Below are 15388 nucleotides of genomic sequence, written 5' to 3'. Positions count from 1 at the left end.
TTTATATGCTTTAATACAGTAATCGGAAAATTAAATGAGAACGACGTTAGAAATTTATACGTACCTGCTTTAATTCACAGAAAAAATTCATCGTCATTAGAAAGGCAACTTTTGTAACGTGAACTCACACTGAGGTTGCTGTTGCTGCAAGGACGCTACAGGCATACAGTGGAAACTTCCGTATTTGTTTTTCGTTACTTACACGGTGCAGTGGCAGCATATCGGAATATTTCCAAACCATCCGTTAAACTGCACATTACTTTAAAACCTGCACGGCGCAATTACCTTCAGTTACCATATGTATCATCTCCTCGAAATCTGCTCAAAGACGTATGGCACTTTAGGCCCTATCTATACACGTAAACAGGAGATTATTGAAAACAAAACGTTAAATTGACATTTATTCTCCTGTACTAGCACACAGTACATGTTTTTAGGGTAACAACTTGTCCACTTGCTGCACATGTTATTAAATGAATGGAAAAAGACTTTAACGCAAGCATTACTGTGTTAACTTAGTAGCATTTGTAAGTACTCTTCATCGATGTACATTGTATTCCTCACAAAGCGTCAACTGAAGACGATTGACTGAATGACCGATGTGCATTTCCCTAGTGTTTTCCATTGTTTCCTGTCAATTCAAGAAAGGAGATGAGTTATGTAGCGCTGGCTATGATCACTGTGTGCTAATTTAGGAGACTCAATGTCAATTTCATGTTACTTTTTTCAGTAACATAACTTTCACTTTAACGGTACGTATCGATATGTTTTTCAACAGCTCTTGAGGACAGGAAGTGTATTACCGATTAAAATTTATTGGGGGCTATTAAAAGAAATGTATTGGTGCTCATGTCTTAATAAAGAACAAAATTAGAAGAAAGGGAATCATCTTAGTTAATGTCCCTCTTGTAGCTAAACAACATTCACTTGATACTTATTCGGGATTGGCAAGATAAATGAGACACATTCTATATAATTTTTGTTACAGCATTTTTGTAATAATTTTTTTTGTTTGTTTTAGCCCAGCTGCCAACGTAAATCCTGTTCAATCAAGACAATGTGCGTAATGTTCCACGGCCAGTGACAATTTGAATGAAATCCTTTTGTACACTGGGCCACCCCATTTTAAAACCACAACATTATTAAAATCAATGTTGCGCTCTAAAGAAGACCATTGCAAAGACGGTCGATTTTTATAGTAGTTTTAGTATCATAAAAGGTGGCCTAATGCACGAAACGTACACTCCTGGAAATTGAAATAAGAACACCGTGAATTCATTGTCCCAGGAAGGGAAAACTTTATTGACACATTCCTGGTGTCAGATACATCACATGATCACACTGACAGAACCACAGGCACATAGACACAGGCAACAGAGCATGCACAATGTCGGCACTAGTACAGTGTATATCCACCTTTCGCAGCAATGCAGGCTGCTATTCTCCCATGGAGACGATCGTAGAGATGCTGGATGTAGTCCTGTGGAACAGCTTGCCATGCCATTTCCACCTGGCGCCTCAGTTGGACCAGCGTTCGTGCTGGACGTGCAGACCGCGTGAGACGACGCTTCAGCCAGTCCCAAACATGCTGAATGGGGGACAGATCCGGAGATCTTGCTGGCCAGGGTAGTTGACTTACACCTTCTAAAGCACGTTGGGCGGCACGGGATACATGCGGACGTGAATTGTACTGTTGGAACAGCAAGTTAGCAAGTTCCCTTGCCGGTCTAGGAATGGTAGAACGATGGGTTCGATGACGGTTTGGATGTACCGTGCACTATTCAGTGTCCCCTCGACGATCACCAGAGGTGTACGGCCAGTGTAGGAGATCGCTCCCCACACCATGATGCCGGGTGTTGGCCCTGTGTGCCTCGGTCGTATGCAGTCCTGATTGTGGCGCTCACCTACACGGCGCCAAACACGCATACGACCATCATTGGCACCAAGGCAGAAGCGACTCTCATCGCTGAAGACGACACGTCTCCATTCGTCCCTCCATTCACGCCTGTCGCGACACCACTGGAGGCGGGCTGCACGATGTTGGGGCGTGAGCGGAAGACGGCCTAACGGTGTGCGGGACCGTAGCCCAGCTTCATGGAGACGGTTGCGAATGGTCCTCGCCGATACCCCAGGAGCAACAGTGCCCCTAATTTGCTGGGAAGTGGCGGTGCGGTCCCCTACGGCACTGCGTAGGATCCTACGGTCTTGGCGTGCACGTGCACCTTCCGCCGACCACTGGTGACAACATCGATGTACTGTGGAGACCTCACGCCCCACGTGTTGAGCAATTCGGAGGTACGTCCACCTGGCCTCCCGCATGCCCACTATACGCCCTCGCTCAAAGTCCGTCAACTGCACATACGGTTCACGTCCACGCTGTCGCGGCATGCTACCAGTGTTAAAGAGTGCGATGGAGCTCCGTATGCCACGGCAAACTGGCTGACACTGACGGCGGCGGTGCACAAATGCTGCGCAGCTAGCGCCATTCGACGGCCAACACCGCGGTTCCTGGCGTGTCCGCTGTGCCGTGCGTGTGATCATTGCATGTACAGCCCTCTCGCAGTGTCCGGAGCAAGTATGGTGGGTCTGACACACCGGTGTCAATGTGTTCTTTTTCCATTTCCAGGAGTGTATTTTATTCAAGTTCTGTAGATATAAGCTGCATGCGAAGGGAACAAGCTGTCTGTTAGGTTCATCGATATCGATTTTATACCACTAAACCATGCTGAAAATTATCCTTAACTGTAATTTGAAAGTGTACACTTTATTAATTCTGATGTCCTGCTTGCTTGACGGTATAAGAATGATATTACAAGCCGCCATAATAAAAAAAGCTGCCCCAGCTGTATGTCGGCAGTTTTCTTCTAGTTTTGGCTGTTGCTCGCACAGTCATGGAAACAACACGGGATGGTTTGATTTGACACATTATATAGTCATCTCTGAGTAAAATTATCTTGTCAGAAAATATTGAATTGGATTAATGAAGTTATTGAAGTGGAACAAACACATATTTTTACACTCATTTTCAGAAAAAGAACAGATCATCTTAAACGACTAGAGATAAGATGTTCTTATTCAGAAGACATGTAGGTTAGTATTTTCTGAAGAAATGATCTGCCTTTGAACATGTCAACCCACGGGTCCAAGGTCAAAATCGATATCTCGAGGCCACAGCACCTACTGGTAAAATGTGCCTGCGGTTCCCGTTGTCGCTATAAACCGAACGTAATGGGTCAGTGTGACTTGAGCAGACGTGCACGATGCCTCACAGACGTATGAGCGATCCGCACCGTCAAATCAGTGAGTTTGAAAGAGGATGAATTATGGCCATGAGGGAGTGTGATGCTTCCATCGGGGAAACTGCTGCTCGTGTGGGACGAAGTGTTTCGACAGTGCAACGGGTGTGTGCAGAACGGTTCACGGAAGGCCGTAGAACATGACTAGATGGGTCAGGTCGCACCACCCAGACCATCCCCCCCCCCCCCCCGAGAAATTCGGCACCTCATCCGAATAGCATTGCAGGATGGATATGCGTACTCCTGCGTCCACATCGTACACTTTCAGCGGTGACACTCGTCGCCGTTTATTATGGCATCGATTACGTGAGCGCCATCCACTTCTCCGACTACCTGTGACGAATGTGTAGAAATATGCTATATGGCAATGGTGTATGGAAGGATGTCACTAGGGAAAGGAATGGCACCAGACAGTGTTGGAGGAAGAATCCAGGTTCCGTTCGCAAGAAAATAATGGCCGCATTTTGGTTCGCCGCAGACAGGGGCAGTAGCATTGCACAAGACGTACAGCACCATCTCAAGGCCCTAGAGTGTGAGGTCCTATGGGCACAATCACAAATCACAGTTGGTGCGAGTCCAGGGCACAGTGACCAGTGTGTCCTGCGTGAATGGCATCTTGTGACCCGTAGCCATACCCTTTCTGCACAACACCCCTGACCCCATTTTTCAGCAAGACAATGCAAGATCACATGTTGCTGCATGAACACGTGGCTTCTTGGAGTCAGGATATCAGCCTTTTTCCCTGCCCACCAGATCATCTGACGTGTCGTTAGTCGAAAAAGTGCAGGATTCTGTGAAACTACAGGGTAGCGCTATGACCCAATGCAACCCGAAAACAAAGGAAGTAGGTTACAGTACGCTTGTTCGCCCACTGCTTGAATACTGATCAGCAGTGTAGGATCCGTACCAGATTGGGTTGATAGAAGAGATAGAGAAGATCCAACGGAGAGCAGCGCGCTTCGTTACAGGATCATTTGATAATCGCGAAAGCGTAACCGAGATGATAGATAAGCTCCAGTGGAAGTCTCTGCAGGAGAGACGCTCAGAAGCTCGGTACGGGATTTTGTTGAAGTTTCGAGAACATACCTTCACCGAGGAGTCAAGCAGTATATTGCTCCCTCCTACGTATATCTCGCGAAGAGACCATGAGGATAAAATCGGAGAGATTAGAGCCCACACAGAGGCATACCGACAATCCTTCTTTCCACCAACAATACGAGACTGGAATAGAAGGGAGAACCGATAGAGGTACTCAAGGTACCCTCCGACACACACCGTCAGGTGGCTTGCGGAATATGGATTTAGATTTAGATGAATGTCAACCAGCAGAGATTAACTTTGGAACCAGGTGAATGCAGCATGGATGGCTATACCACAAGACGCCATTTGTGCCTTATACGCGTCGATCCCATCATGCATGGAACAAGTTATCAGGGCCCGTGGCGGACCCTGTGCCTGCTGGGCAACAGGACATACGCTGAACCGAGTTGACCAAAATGTTACTCATTTAATAATTTCTGCAGAACCTACTTATGCCTATGTCCTGTGAATATGACCGTCCTGTCTCTAGTCGCTAACGATGTTCTGTTTTTACTGAATGCGAGTGTATTTTGTGCTGGAGAATAATAATAACAATAATAATCGATAAATAAATATTCTGTTACGGTTCTAGGCGCGTCAGTCTGGAACCGCGCTACCGCTACGGTCGCAGGTTCGAGTCCTGCCCCGGGCATGAATGTGTGTGATGTCCTTAGGTTAGTTAGGTTTAAGTAGTTCTAAGTTCTATGGGACTGATGGCCTCAGATGTTAAGTCCCATAGTGCTCAGAGCCATTTGAACCTCTCGTTACTCAACCGTTTATCGCAAAATACCCAGCAGTGGACTTTCAGACATGGACAGACCGACCCCAATAAGCTAAATATAGCTGTGGGAGTTATGGAGTTGAGAAACACTCATGTAGACGATTCATAGGCCAAACGCTAAATATGTGTACATTTCAACACACACACACACACACACACACACACACACACACACACACACACACACACACACACACACCCTACGTGATACCACGACGTCGTTATTATTTATTACTGATTTGTACACCTTACTTTTTGATATGTTCATTGTACACCGTTTTAGACAATACAATTTATGTTAACGTATAACGCCTTCAGCAAATCGGATGTGACTCAAACTCGTTCCTTATTTAGGAACGTGAAAACTTAATTACACTCGGGCTAGGGAGTAGTATTTTTTCTACAATTTCCTCTCCTGACTCGTCTTTCTAAATTTATTTTCTAGCATCTGATGAAGCCTTATGGAACCTGTAGTACTGAGTTATATATTCTTCAGTATATTAAAATATGTTGCATTCGTGAAATGTTGTCCCTCTAAAGGATAGTACAGATATTACTGAAATTCAGTCAAAAGCTTTTAACGATTTGGACGACAGTGGAAATGAAGTGCGGTGCGTCGTCATATGAATGAGCTAGAAAAAAATTCTAACTTAATTGTAATGGATAGCTGCAATGCATTCGTTGCTGAATCTGTGAACCAACGAAAATGGGAAATTTCAGGCTTGACAAGCGCTATGAGAGGATGGAAATGATAATAGAATAAAGTGCTGGGCAACTATAATAGTCGTGAATTCACTTTGCTAAGGCCACTGAGGAAGTATGCCGGGAAGATACCAGAAGATCACAAAAGATACCAGATTTTACTGAAACGGGGATTCTGTAATCCATTTAAATTATGTATTAGCTAATTAGGTGCTGAAATTTGCTACCATAGCTTAGGGCTACTGGGTACTGTACTGTCAAGTGAACTTCAAGAATTTGAACTGGAAGAGGGTGAAGTATTGTGAGGTAGACGAGCCGAAGGAATTTCAGGAAGTATGCAACGACTCTGTAAGGATGTTACTGATGTGGAAAATCGATAGAATACAATTAACATTGGCGTAGCAGGAGAAATAGTTATAGGATGGGAAAGGCAGAAACGAAGCGGCCTTCGATAATGTATTAGCTACTACGATAGATAAATAAACGACGATAATTTTGAACGTTGAACATGAACGGTAAAGCGTAGGTCACTCAAAGATGAAATTATTTGGAAATGTAGAAAGGTATAGAAAAATGGATGAATGTTGAATGTGATGAGAGATAGATGAAAAAGTGAAACAGGATAACGTACATGCTGCAAACAGTCTAATTAACATTTAGTTTAGGAAGCACGGAATACGAAATTCAATCAGCGCTTGTTAATGGTATAGCTTTATAGCAATAATATGTGAACTTCTAATGCAAATACCCTACAATTCTCAAGGGCTCCCCAGCAAACAGTGGTCAGAATAATGGATTATTACTCCCCAGGCACCGGAAGGAAAGGACCGCAATCATTTAGGAGCATCAAAAAAGAGCAATTAGGGAGGTGGGTATCAAGGAGTATTTGGATAAGTATAGAAGAAGACTGTAATTTATGCAACAGTCTTCCATCGGGCAGTGAAGGTCATGAAGTCAGCTTAGGATCAAAAAAATGGTCCAAATGGCTCTGAGCACTGTGGGAGTTAACTTCTGAGGTCATCAGTCCCCTATAACTTAGAACTACTTAAACCTAACTAACCTAAGGAGATCACACACATCCATGCCCGAGGCAAGATTCGAACCTACGGCCGTAGAGGTCGCGCTGTTCCAGACTGTAGCGCCTAGAACCGCTCGGCCACCCAGGCCGGCAGCTTAGGCTCATGGTGTATATTTATGCTCAAGGATAAATTAAATAAGCTCTTAAGGCCACTAAAAGTCTGACTCTCACTCCTGGCGCTTTCTGCCTGTTTCAGGACCGCGCTAGGCTCCTGCCACCTGGTAGCCGTCTGCTGAAACCCACTCTGGTGCTGCCAATCTCCACTGTGCCAGTAGGACTACGTGATGGAGACCTGGCGGTCCAGTCTTGTTATTGCTTGTTCTACCAATATTGTAAATGTTGTTGTTTTTTTTAAATAAATGTTATTTTAACTCGTTAATAACTTCTATCTTATTGAGAATTTTTTACATGAGACTCGGGCCTCAAAATGTTTCATTTTTCAAGAAACTGGTTTTGGTAAATGGAGAAAACTAACTCACATTCCCTATATCACTACATGGCGAAACGAGAATTTCAACAATTGCGATGGGTTTCTTGCTCAAACAGTCCAGTCTCTTCAACATAGGAGACGAATAATTGAAGACATTGTACTCTCATATATTGGTGGAAGACTGTAAAAAATGTGTCTTTACTCGTAGAAAGACACTGGCGGACTTATAAAAAAGAAATACAGATGATAATTTACCGACACAATGTATAGAAAGTTGTCTTGTAATGTTGCATTAATTTGTTCTGAAAGCGATGCTGATATTCGAGACCATAAAAGTGGGTTAAAAGCTGTGAGCTTTCTGAGGAAGTTAACCTTGCATTACTGCGCAACTGTTTCACCATTTCACCAGGTATCCGGTCTAACTTACGAAATTCCCAACCAGACTAACATGGATTATAATCATTTAGTACTCATCTTACCATAACCGGTGAGATATATATAAGACTATTTAAATAAAAAGAAATAAATCAATTTATATTTGGAGATTTATTTTATCATTGATCATTGTTCCGTTAAAATTTTAGCATATCAAACTTGATTCATAACTAAACTGGTGCCTTATTTACGATTGTGTAAATGTGAGTTTGTAATCTTACGGAACACATCAAATAGGGAGCCAAGATTGGGAGACTACATACAACACTACATTCATAAATAACACACGAAGAACGTTGAAACATATCCAAGAGGAAATTAACCACAACCAACCGATTCAATTTTCACCCAAAGAAGTTACGTTCGTAGCCCAATCCTGTCCGTCATGAAATTACCACAAACTGGTATAGTAAATTCATACTAACTCTCTGTGAAATCTTCCCAAAAAGAAAAGCTGAGGGCTACTTTGATGCTTACACCACATGCTTCACGTGGTCAACTTGGTTTACACAAAGATAATTTTGATAATTAAAATAAATTACATCGAAACGCAATGTACTAAAGAAAAACCTCGAACTGGTTACTATCGTCTTACTATTAACCTGATGGGTCAAGCAATTGTATAAGCACGTGGTACTGGTCTCACAAAGTACACATAAACAAAAGTTGCTATATTGAAAAATATTGTGAAGACAAGACGTTATAATCTCACGCACATTCGCATTTAAGATTGATGATCTTAGTTAGAGTTACTGATCAACACGTGGTTCCACTTTACTCAGAAAGTAGTGACAAAGCAATTACCGGAAGATATTCTGTAAGTCACACTCGAATTAGACTGCGTTGCAATTTAAGATAACATTAGATATTTTAGAGCTAAACCTGAAATAAAGGTGATTAAATTTTCAGTTAGGGTGAACTTAGGAAATCCATTTTGCTACGGACTTAGCAGACACGCGCTTAGCCGGAGATCTGACCACTTCAGACGCTCGCCGCGGACAGACTGCCCTGGGCCCCTACCGAGAGTGCTTAACAGATACAAACGGAAGTGAGAAGAGAGGCAGCTTCCTATACCAACATGACAAGGGACGGACAGGACCATACTAAGGATAGAAACCTCTCTGCTTTTAGAACGTGTAGCTACCTGTTCCGACGTTGGTCCTACTGTTCTCTAGCAGACAGGCTTGTCTGCTACCATCAAGCATGCAACTAGAAATACATTTGCTCATTCATCCTCTCGCACAGAAGGGAAGGGGGATGACAGTATCTTATCATATACACTATACAAAAGAAAGCGAATGTAGGTTCCGTATGAGAATGTGTGACATGAATAACATATAAACTGTGTTTTAAAGTGTAGTAGTGTGACAGATCGTTCTTGTTTATGTGTAAAAGTAACACTTTCCACTGCTCAGTATCCTCCCAGATAGTCAGAAACACCACAGTAAATTTAGAAGAGAAATTTATGCCGTAAATGACAACAGATTTAAGAAATTAACATGGAAGGAATCCAAGAGAGACCTTTCAGTCTAACCTTAACGTTTCAGTAAAAAATATGTATTAGAAATTGAATAGTTTAGAAACGACTCAAAATAACGATAATTTTCGTCAAAAGTTAGTGCCCTGTGTTTCATTACATTCAGAATAAGTAAGTAACGTGGATCCTGACACATGCAGGAAAACAGGAAAACAATATTTTACTCCTTTCTATTCTGATTTTATGTCAAACTGACAATAAACTGCTCAAACAACCCAAACGAAAATAGACTGCTCGCATCAGCAAGGAGTTATTTATTTCCATACTGATGCAGGGTGATGGGTACATCAGGTATTCAGTAGGAACTATTTTCAGTTACGTATTAGTATATTGCTTTAGCTGTGTCGTTACACTGTGACAAGTTTTTGATGAAATCGATCAACTCGGCGTTAGGGGACGCGTAGTTTACCTCATATACCAAAATGCCATCTTCATCTAAGGCAAGTATCCAGTGTACATCGTCCTCCAAGCTTTTATACTCATTCGCTGTGTTTTCACATAGTACCCCAGGGAAGTGTTCAAATGGTTCAAATGGCTCTGAGCACTATGGGACTCAACATCTGGGTTCATCAGTCCCCTAGAACTTAGAACTACGTAAACCTAACTAACCTAATGACATCACACACATCCTTGCCCGAGGCAGGATTCGAACCTGCGACCGTAGCGGTCGCGCGGTTCCAGACTGAAGCGCCTAGAACCGCTCGGGCACAGCAGCCGGCGCAGGAAAGTGTCAGAGGGCCGCTGCTGTTCGCTTAGCTGGGTTGCCACGGTACACGATTTACAGGATTTTCCACTTTTAAGGTGAATTTTGTGGGAGCAAAATAACACAATAATGCATTTTTAGCTAATGCCAACATGTGTAAAACAAATTAACCCGTTACTCGGAGTTGAGATATTCTGGTGTTGTATTAAATTAAGGTGACGAAAGTCATGGGTTTCCAATATGCACATATACAGATGGCAGCAATATGGCGTACACCAAGTATAAAAGGGCAATGCACTGGTGGAGCTGTCATTTGTACTCAGGCGATTCATGTCAAAAGGTTTCCGACGTGATTATAGTCGCACGAATGGAATTAACAGACTCTGAACGCGGAATAGTAGTTGGAGCTAGACGCATGGGACACTCAAATTCGGAAATCGTTAGGGGATTCATTTTTCTGCAATCCACAGTGTCAAGAGTGTGCCGAGAATAGCAAATTTCAGGCATCACCTCTCACCACGCATAACACAGCGGCTGATGGCCTTCACTTAACGACCGAGAGTAGTGGTGTTTGCGTAGAGTTAGTGCTAACAGTCAAGCAACACTGAATGAAATAATCGCAGAAATCAATGTGGGATGTACGACGAACCTATATGTTAGCGCAGTGCGGTGAAACTTGGCATTAATAGGCTATGGCGGCAGATGACTGACGCTAGTGCCTTGGCTAAAAGCAAGACATCGGCTGCGACGCCTTTCCTGGCATTGTGACCATATCGGTGAGACCGTAGACGGCTGGAAAACTGTGGATTGGCCACACAAGTCTCGATTTAAGGTGGTAACAGCTGACGGTAAGGTTCCAAGACGGCGCAGACCCGGCGAAGGCATGGATCCAAGTTATCAACAACGCACTGTGAAAGCTGGTGGTGGCTCCATAATGGGATGTGCTGTGTTCAAATGGAACAGAAATTTTTTTTGGAAATTTGTGGTAAGTTCGTATGGCACCAAACTGCTGAGGTCATCGGTCCCTAGGTTTACACACTACTTAATCTAACCTAAACTAACTGACGCTAAGGACAATACACACACACACATGGCCGAGGGAGGACTCGAATCTCCGACGGTGGTAAGATGTGCGGACCGTGACAAGGCGCCCGAGACGGCGCGGCTACCCCACGCGGCCATAGAATGGGCTGGATCCTGGTTATGTTCGGCTACTTAGAAACCATTTGTAGCCATTCATCGACTTCATGTTCCCCAATAACGATGTCATGTCACCGGGTCACAATTGCTCGCGATTGGCTTTAAGAAGATTGGGGACGATTCGAGCGAGTGATTTGGCCACCCAGATCGCTCGATATGAATGCCAGCGTACATTTATGGGCCGTAATCGAGAGTTCAGTTCGTGCACAAAATCCTGCACCGACTACACCTTTGCAGTTACGGACGGCTGTAGAGGCAAGAGGCAGCATGGCCCAACATTTCTGCATGGGACTTTGACTGACTTGTTGAGTCCACGCTATGTCGAGTTGCAGCACTATGTCGTGATAAAGAAGGTCTGGCACGACATTAGGGAGTATCCCTTGACTTTCCTCACATCAGTATAACTGTAAAAAGAGAGTCCGTCAAATTACATTGAAAGTAAATAGTAAAAAGGTAAGCATACATCCAATGAGTCATCTACAGGGTCTTACAAAAAGGTACGGCCAAAATTTCAGAAAACATTCCTCACACACAAATAAAGAAAAGATGTTATGTGGACATGTGGCCGGAAACGCTTAATTTCCATGTTAGAGCTCATTTTAGTTTCGTCCACCTACGCTCAATGGAGCACGTTATCACGATTTCATACGGGATACTCTACCTGTGCTGCTAGAACATGTGCCTTTACAAGTAAGACACAACATGTGGTTCATGCACGATGGAGCTCCTGCACATTTCAGTCGAAGTGTTCGTACGCTTCTCAACAACAGATTCGGTGACCGATGGATTGGTAGAGGCGGACTAATTCCATGGCCTCCACGCTCTTCTGACCTCAACCCTCTTGACTTTCATTTATGGGGGCATTTGAAAGCTCTTGTCTACGCAACCCCGGTATCAAATGTAGAGACTCTTCGTGCTCGTATTGTGGACGGCTGTGATAGAATACGCCATTCTGCAGGGCTGCATCAGCGCATCACGGATTCCATGCGACGGAGGGTGGATGCATGTATGCTGCCTAACGGAGGACATTTTTAACTTTTCCTGTAACAAAGCGTTTGAAGTCACGCTGGTACGTTCTGTTGCTGTGTGTTTCCAATCCATGATTAATGTGATTTGAAGATAAGTAATAAAATGAGCTCTAACATGGAAAGTAAGCGTTTCCGGACACATGTCCACATAACATATTTTCTTTGTTTGTGTGTGAGGAATGTTTCCTGAAAGTTTGACCGTACCTTTCTGTAACACACTGTATATTGATCCTCTTTCAACGATTGTAATAGATGTTCCAATGTAATAACGCTGCAGTGCGATGCCCTTCTGAAGCGTTTTGGAGAAATGAGGGTTCGAAGTATTACCAGCCCCTTGAATACGATATGACGCCACCAGCCTTCGAGCAGTAATGTTAGAGCAAATAGCTAACGAACCAGCATAGTAGAATCTTCCCGTACCGCGTTCGAGTCTAGTCATTTTACTTTTTCCAGCATGAACTTATACCTCTAGAACGAAACGTGTTTCTTCGAAAGGCTGGTAAATGCCTACATATTCACAAGTCTCAAAATAATCCTCAAATAAAAACCGAAAATCATGAACGGCAATCAGGCAAGGAATAAGAAGTACGAAATAAAATATATACTCAGTATTAACACATGGAACGTACAGGGTAAAAATGAGACAGGGTTTTAAAAGTAATGAATATTACAGTTTCAGCATAGCAGAGATTACAGAAACGAAAATGAAGTTACAAAGTGATTAATAACTAGAAGATTACCTTACACAGTGGAGTAGCACCTGAAAATTGGTTAACAGCTAGAAGATTACCTTATACAGTGGAGAAGCACCCGAGCACTTGGTGATATAGCAGTTTCCATAGAAAGAAAATGGAAAGATAACATACGGCAGTATGCGCTAGTAAATAAAAAGATCATCACAGTGAGACTGAAATGCGATAAAGGCCATCTAACGGTTACTGGAACCTACGTACCAAAGGAAAGAAGGGAGAAACAGATCTGTACTACAAAAAGTTACAGAAACACTTGAATAAAATAAACAGCACTGACAATGTCATCTTGGCAGGGGATGTAAATACAGGAATAGGTGACAAACCAATCTACCAGTTGATCGGCAACAACAGATATCATTAATAACAATGGAAATAACCTGATAGAGATGGTCACGTGAAAGTACCCAATACCTTTTTCAACAAAAGAAATACACATGGTCTGCAAGAAACCACAGATCTCTTGTTGAGGATACATAATAGTAAAAAAATGTAGCTTCAAGGGTGATAGACACTAAGTATATCGGAGGGGAGTTCAGCTATAGGAAAGACTGAAAAACAGAATAAAAAGAAAAATGAAAGAATCACAAACAAAACTTTTAAGGTACATCTGTACCAATAAGAGGTTTTAAGGGATCCGCATCAATGTTGTCAAGGGAAGATCTAACTGAAGTATGGACAAACATTAAAAATATCATAATACAGGTCGCTAGATATGTACTAGGGAGAAACCCAAAACGAATCAAAAAAGGGGTCTTAAAATTTGGAACGCAGAGATAGAAGACCCTATATAAAAGAAAAGAAAATCAAATAGAGAGCACTTGCTAAAACATACAGACGAATGTAAAGAAAAATCTGATAAAATCAGAAAAGAGACCAAAAAGAGGAAGACAGGTGCATACATCTTCATGGGATACTTCTATATGCAGTACTGAACATGGCTTTTATGGTAGACAGAAAATAGCATATAAACTGACCAGACAGATTAAAATAAAACATAATGATACTGCAAACGTAAATATAATAATAAAGCTCGACAAATAGTTATAAGAAAGTATGGTGTAGCCCGAACGAAGAAGAGCCAACGGATGAAAAGCGGAGGAAGGGACAGGTGTAATAGGTTTGACAGAATTAAAAAAGGCATGCAAGTAAAGGTAAAATAGAATTTTTTTTGGATTAGTTGGAATTAACTCAGACCTGATAAGGTATGGCGTAACATTTCTAGAATTCAGAATACTCTGTCTCTACAACATATGTTGGCTTGCAGGTTAAATATAAGAACGCAAGTGCGCTGAAGTTATTTCACTGTTTACAAGAGAAGACACAGGTAGCACAACTAATTACAGAGGAGTCAGTGTTCGGAATGCTTCTAATAAAATCAACAACAAATTTATTAATGAAAGGCTTCGAAATATAAAAAAGTATACAAAAAGAAAATTTCAGACCACACATAGCCTTTCTCGATATTTCACCACTTCCATGGCCAATAATTGAGAAAAGAGTTTTCCACATGCAGCTGAACAGTCCACCATGGTTTTTAAAAAACAATAAGTTAGAAGAGATAATGCCAAAGAGCTGACACCAGAAATAGAGATAAACCTAGGAGTATTCGAAGCCAAAGTTGTTGTACGTTGCCAGAACTATTCAACATCTACGTCGACGACCTAGCTAAAGGATGATTATAGCAGTGAAGTTTTGACACATAATAAGTCATCCCACATAATTCTTGGTCAAATTAGTAGGCTGATAGCATTGAGTGGTATCTGTAACGAAATACGGTACCTAGCTGCACCAAGCACATTTTGTGAATGCCACTTTGTCAGACGTACATCTGATTTTTAATCATGAGAACAGAAAACTCACCTTATTAACATCTAAAGGGAAAGGTCGCTCTCGTAAGGTGTTCCACGAACTCGTCAGACTTTGAACAACAATTTTTCGAAAATGCTTGAAAATCGTACCGTAATAGAGCAGTGTTTTTGCATGTACAGTACATATGTTCTACAATCATGAGAAAGATGAACAAAAGAGGTGACAGATGAACAAAAAAGGTGACGCGTTGAGTGTATGCTTCCCTTGTAAGCTGTAAAGTCACTAGTTACCTAAAACTATTCAAACTGGATTACATTAAATTCGATGAAACGATAAGAAGCTTATTGTAAATTATAGATGCACGTTAAGGAGCTTTGTTAATGGAGAGGCATTATCAGAAGAGATGGTTGTGGATGGCGTACCTCAGGTTAGTGTGACAGAGCAACAGCTCTTCGCGATGTACATGGTGTCCCTTGTATCTTCACCACCCTAAATAACTTTGTCTAGATACAAATTACAAAATATTTCAAGCAAATGTTCCTTAGCCGTCAGGGGGA

The 15388-nt window shown here is 42.3% G+C and overlaps 1 protein-coding gene across 1 annotated transcript in view; it reads left to right on the top strand.

Annotated features, from left to right (window-relative positions):
• LOC126267446 (heterogeneous nuclear ribonucleoprotein A3 homolog 2-like) overlaps positions 1–7256 on the top strand; it is a 54419-nt gene extending 47163 nt beyond the window's left edge. The window contains exon 5 of the mRNA XM_049972715.1: positions 7134–7256. The gene's annotated coding sequence lies outside the window, so the exon portion shown is untranslated. The remainder of the gene's footprint in view (positions 1–7133) is intronic.
• Positions 7257–15388: the final 8132 nt, after the last annotated feature.

This window comes from Schistocerca gregaria, chromosome 4 (assembly GCF_023897955.1).
Source record: "Schistocerca gregaria isolate iqSchGreg1 chromosome 4, iqSchGreg1.2, whole genome shotgun sequence".
Lineage (NCBI taxonomy): Eukaryota > Metazoa > Arthropoda > Insecta > Orthoptera > Acrididae > Schistocerca > Schistocerca gregaria.
The sequence above is the reverse complement of the archived record's forward strand: the minus strand, read 5'-3'. Positions and strand labels throughout refer to the sequence as shown.